The following is a 6,000-nucleotide window of genomic DNA, read 5'->3' as shown; positions in this document are numbered from 1 at the left end:
AGGGCAGTGATCCCACTGAAGCTACAGGGGATGGGGATTTGGGATGGTAAAATGTTAATTATCCGAGATGGAATGTGGGCTGGAGTCCAGCGTTGTGCTCCTGGAGATCATTTCGGTCCCAAAAGCTCAGGACTGGCACTCTGGCAATGGGTCCTAAGCATCCTGCCCTCCTCTGGCTGAAATGTTGGATTCACTTCGATGAAAGCTGCTACAGAGAAAGAACCCAGTGGGCACCAGCCAGGAGCACACGTCTTGCTCAGCATCAACTATCCTGGAAGACTTCCAGGAGCTGAAGGGCTGTTCTCTTTGCATGCAATAAATTATTCATTTCTAAGACGATTTGTTCTGTCTCTCTCTTTAGACTTGATTTCTCCTAGTTTTCCAGCTTTTGAGGACTCTCTCTAAAGAATGAGTTGTAGATGGTTGGTCAGGGGTTGCGAGTGGGGGGTAGGCTTCACATAAAAGAACGGCAGAAATGTCTACTTTAACTTAAAGGGGCGAGGAATAGGTCCTGGGGAGGAGGATGTGGTGGAGGCAATGACAACTTCTCCATAGTAAGTCCCCAAAAAAGTCACTTCCAGAAACTGAAGACTTTGAGTTCCAAATGAAAGTTGTTAAGATGCTGGGTTGACTGACAAGTATATCGTCTAAGGTGGAGGCACTAAAGCATAATAAAAAGCGTGAAGTCTCCGGAGTTTGACCCAGGAGCAGATGCCAGGCCCGTCAACTACTTTGCATCTGGATGACCTTGGGCAAGTTTTCTAAGCTCTCGCCAGCCTTAATTTCCCATCTATAAAAACTGGATACTGCATTACTCCCAGGTTTAACCAGATAATGTTTGTACTTGACACAAAATAGGCATGCAATAAATGGGAGTCAGTATTATCGTCAACTACTGGCCAAACAACCGGAGTTGACCCCAAATCCCCAGTAAACAATTAACCGTAGCAGAGCGAATCCGGATCTGACGCACCTATTAGCCCAATAAAGTGCCAGGAAATAACACAGTGGAGTCAAACCAATGGTATTAACTCTTGTTGTCGGACGGGCTTTCTTGCTGTTCCACCAATAGCTTGAAGATTTGACTGGGGAGTGACATCCTGACAGTCCAATGACACACAACCAACCCACACTCAGCACTTCGGAGGGGATAAATCAAGGAGCCGGCACGTATAGATTCCGTTATAGGGCAGTACTGGATGGAGAGACGAGCTTAGGGAAACAGCGCCGAGGCAAGGCACTAATGAGCTAAAAATAAAAAGAAAAAAGACCATGGTTGCGCCAAGCGAGCTGGGCGGCCATCATGCTCTAGTTTCCCCTGAGTCTCTTTGGGTCCTCGACCGAGGAAGCGGCCTCTGGGATGCTGAGGGGGTGTGTCCCCGCATGATTGGCTCAGGCAGCTCAGCCAATCCTAGCTCGTTAAACGGGAAGCACTTAACCAATGAGGGGCTAAGGCAGCAACGAGGAATTGGAGGGGCGGAACGACAGCTTGACGGGCACAAAAGCCAGCCAGTGAGAGCCGGAAGCATCCTCCCTGCGGCCAATGGAGTGGGGCTCTGGGCGGGCCCCCGAGTGTTTGTGTTGTGGTTTTGGGGGAGGGATGCGGAGGGGAAAGTTTGTTTATTTTGTTTTTAGTTTCTGGGGTCCCCGTGCTTCTGCCAGGCAAAACGGGAGGGAGTGACCCCCGCGACCCTCAGTCCCCCTACGACGTCGCCTCCATAGTCTGCGGAGAAGCGGGGACTGCCCGCCTCTCTTCACAGCGGAACGCCGCGTACTTGGAGCCGGCACGGCTCGGGGGTGAGTGAGGTGCGGCGGCCGCGCCGTCCTTCCCCTCCCCCGCGCCCTGCCAGGACTGAGCGGGGCGGCCGGGGGTCGGCGAGGACGCCCCCGGGGGCGCGCGGCGCGGCCCGGGGCGGTGAGCGGAGGCGCGGCGTGTGCGTGTCCTCGCGAGGGAGCGCGCGTGGGGCGGGGAGCGGGCCGGGGAGGGGGCGTGAGCGCGCCCGGGGCCGGTGCGGCCGGCGGCGCTGAGCGCGCGCTCCACGGGAGCGGGAGCCGCCGAGATTTGAGTGGAGGGGCCGGGAGGGATTCGGGGCGACGTCCGGCGCGCGGGCCGGGGCGCCCCGAACGGCCGGGCAGCACGGGCGGGCGCGCGCGCGGCTCCGGGCGTCACGCGCCAGCAGGTGTGAACTGGGGGAGGGCTTCCGGGTGGGCTGGCCCGGCCGAGTTGAGTTCGCTTCCCGTCTCCTGGGGGCCCCCGGCGCGGGTGCACCCTCCCGGCCCGCGGAGGTGCATTCATCCATGGCTGTCGGTGGCAGAGGGAGGCGTCAGGCCTCGGAGCCTCGGGTCCCTGCGCAGCGTCCCGGCCTGTGTGCAGGACCTGCGTGACAGGGTGAATGCGTTACACACCCCTCCCCAGGGCCCTGCGTGTGCGGCCACTTGGGGAGGCGGCTCAGACTCTGGACAAGGAAACGAGGGGCACTGGAAGTGGTTTTACACCTTCACCTGGTCCGGTGCCCTTCAGTTCCAGACTACTGGGTTTATTCGGCTGCAGAGGCTAAACATCCGATCCAGTGAGACACGCTGTAGTGCTTAAAGACGTCCAGTAACGGTCACCTCTAGTCAAGCGCCTTAAGGACCAGCTTATTCTGAATTCTTTGGAATTCAGGTTACCAGCCTGCGACTTTAAGTTCGTGCTTCCTCATGTGTTTTGGCTGTGTTATTACTTTTTAGCATCAGTGCTAGAGATTGAACGAGAGGATGGTGAATTTCAGGTTGGTCATTTGTATTATAATTTAAGCGAAATTATACAAAATTGGCCAAAGATATTTCTTCATAGTGAATAAAACATTAGTGCCCCCACCAACAGTTAAGTATATATAGAAAGTGTGTGATACACATTAGCATTTCGTGAAAGTTTACTAATAGAGGTTACTTCTCTCTTCGCTGTGGGAGATGTCAGTAGTATTAAGATTTCTCTTGGTTTGAAGACTCATCAGTGATCTTCGCTTTGAAACTACAGATGTGTTTTGGGTAGTGTTGTGTAAATGACTCTTACAGAGCGGAACTTTTAGCACGTTGTCTCTACAGCGTGTGGCATTGCTGTAGGCAGCTAGTGGGAGGGCTATGAATGTAGTGTCCACTTGCACGAAGGCACACTCACCAATATCCAGAACACAAATCAGACTGGCTTGTCCCACGTGGGACCCACTGGCTTGTCCCACGTGGGTGATGATGATGATAATAATACCTTTACATTTTCTTAATTCTTGACTATTATTAAGTGCTTATCCCAAACACCATTATTTGAGCAGAGTGGTTTCTGATAGAAATTCTGTAGCTGCTTTTCTGTGGTAACATATAAATGTTATGCCCTTGAAAAAAATTTCCCTCATTCAAATGGAAGCACTTAAAAATGTTTAAAGTCAGAGCAATGCCACTTGTTGAAATGGCAGTAATCATATTAGCTAACTGTGTCGCATGCTTACTGTATGCCAGCCTTTTTACCTTTTTTTCCCCTAATTCTTACCCCAAGTCTGTGGGGTAGGTATCATTACTATTCTATGAAAGAGAAAAGGGATCTCCAAGAGCCACACAGCTATGCATTTCAAGGGCATAGGTTCAGTCTCACGTCTGTCTAGTTTGAGCGCCTACGCGTGTTTCATTTTGCCTCCTTCCTGAATTATCAGAGGGAGAAAGGGCGCTGAAAAGTAGAGAGGAATAGAAAAGGAGAATACCACTGATGATTAGGTTGCCCATACCTAACTTAAGAATTTAAATTAAGCTGGGCGCAGTGGCTCGTGCCTGTAATCCCAGCACTTTGGGAGACCGAGGCGGGTGGATCACTTGAGGTCAGGAGTTCGAGACCAACTTGGCCAACATGGTGAAATCCCGTCTCTACTAAAAATACAAAAAATTAGCCGGATGTGGTGGTGGGCGCCTATAATTCCAGCTACTCAGGAAACTGAGGCAGCAGAATCTCTTGAACCTGGAAGGCAGAGGTTGCAGGGAGCCGAGATCGTGCCATTGCCCTCCAACCTGGGCAGCGAGAGAAATTCAGTCTCAAAAAAAAAAAAAAAAAAAAAAAATTAAGCTCATTCTTGGCTTTTAGAAATTAATAACATTTTTGCAAAAGTACATCTTATTTCTTCCCTGTTTAATTTTTATAAAGATTGTAAAAATACATTTTAGTTCAGAGTTCAAGGCTTTCAGAGCCCTTGGTACAGATCTCTGCTCCAGTCCCGGGCTGTTGTGGTAAATTGTGTGCTCTTCCAAGAACTAAGTGTTATTCATTTTTCTATCCAGCACAGTGCTTGGCACATAGTGGGAACACAGAAAACGTTAGTTGACTGACTAACATTTGATTTTAAGGAGCAGAATCAAAGTGTAGATTTTGGATTCGTTTTAGTCGTTGAATTATGCAGTTTTAGATTAACAGGACAATAAGAAAATGACTAGTTACATGGAGCAACTCATGGGATCTTGGAAAATTCTGCCAGTTTGCTGGATCTCTCCATTCTGCTGTCATGTTTGAGCTACTGTTCCCCTCACTTCCAGAGTTCTGAAAGAGCAGTCTATGCTGGCTACTTCCCTTCCTTCACGTCTTCACTATTCAGTCATTCTTTAAACTTTTGCAGCCAGATTGTTCCAAGGTTGCCAATTACCTAGTGGGTAAATTTCCCACACTGGCCGGGCGCGGTGGCTCACGCCTGTAATGCCGGCACTTTGGGAGGCTGAGGTGGGCGGATCAGGAGGTCAGGAGATCAAGACCATCCTGGTCAATGTCGTGAAACCCCGTCTCTACTAAAAATACAAAAAAAGTTAGCCGGGTGGGGCGGCGCATACCTGTGGTCCCAGTTACTCAGGAGTCTGACGCAGGAGAATTGCTTGAACCAAGGAGGCGGAGGCTGCAGTGACCTGAGACTGCACCACTGCACTCTAGCCTGGGCAACAGAGTGAGACTACGTCTCAAAAAAAAAAAAATTTTTTTTCCCAGAACTCTCTTTTCAGGTTTCATCCTTTTCTGTCTCCCTGCAGCAGCCAATCCTTTTTGACAACCCCATCCCTTTAAAAACTTTTTTAAAAATAACATACAGTAATATTGACTTTTTATGTGTGTTTACAGTTCTGTGAATGTTCACATATGAATGCACACAGGTCAGGATCAGAACGGTTCCACCACTCCTAAAAACTCCCTTGTCCCATCCCTTTGGATCACAGCTTTCTCTTTCCTTTTTCCTTCCTTCCTTCCTTCCTTCCTTCCTTCCTTCCTTCCTTCCTTCCTTCCTTCCTTCCATCCATCCATCCATCCATCCATCCATCCATCCTTCTTGTCTTTCTGATGGAGTTTCGCTCTGTCGCCCAGGCTGGAGTAAAGTGGCATGATCTCGGCTCACCACAACCTCCGCCACCTCCTGCCGCCACAACTTCACTGCTTTCAAGCGATTCTCCTGCCTCAGCCTCCTGAGTACCTGGGATTATAGGCGCGTATCACCACGCCCAGCTAATTTTTGTATTTTTAGTAGAGACAGGGTTTTACCATGTTGGCCAGGCCAGTCTTGAACTCCTGACCTTAGGGATTTCACTATGTTGACCAGGCTGGTCTCGAACTCCCACCTCGGCCTCCCAAAGTGCTAGGACGGGGTGAGGCACCGTGCCCAGTTAGCTTTCTTAACACTCTACCTTTTCTGACATTATTCTGACATCGTACTGTCTCCTCCTTTTTACCTTTTGGGGCATCATTCCTTTCCTGACTTCTATCGCAGAGAGAAACACTAAGGTCATTTACTAAGGGCTCCTTTTATTGTTTTATTTTTCTCTTTTTCTAATCCTCGTGTTATTTATGAGACTTAACTGTCACCTCTGTATATGCTAGCCTACATATCCATGCCTCACCTCTCTTCCATACTCCAAAACAAAATCCATATTTACCTGCTGGCGTTCTTTTTGTTTTTGAGACAGTCTTGCTCTGTTGCTCAGGCTAGAGTGCAGTAGTGTAATTTC

At 49.6% G+C, this 6,000-nt stretch overlaps 1 protein-coding gene across 4 annotated transcripts in view; it reads left to right on the top strand.

The window, feature by feature from the left end:
• Positions 1–1,605: 1,605 nt before the first annotated feature.
• TNRC6B (trinucleotide repeat containing adaptor 6B) overlaps positions 1,606–6,000 on the top strand; it is a 283,394-nt gene continuing 278,999 nt past the window's right edge. For 3 of the 4 annotated variants that reach the window (XM_030915672.1, XM_030915676.1, XM_030915674.1), the window contains exon 1: positions 1,606–1,797. The gene's annotated coding sequence lies outside the window, so the exon portion shown is untranslated. Of the gene's footprint in view, positions 1,807–6,000 lie in introns of all 4 variants that reach the window. The other variant, XM_030915671.1, reaches the window with a different exon arrangement.

The sequence above is a fragment of the Rhinopithecus roxellana genome, chromosome 13 (assembly GCF_007565055.1).
Source record: "Rhinopithecus roxellana isolate Shanxi Qingling chromosome 13, ASM756505v1, whole genome shotgun sequence".
NCBI lineage: Eukaryota > Metazoa > Chordata > Mammalia > Primates > Cercopithecidae > Rhinopithecus > Rhinopithecus roxellana.
The sequence above is the reverse complement of the archived record's forward strand: the minus strand, read 5'-3'. Positions and strand labels throughout refer to the sequence as shown.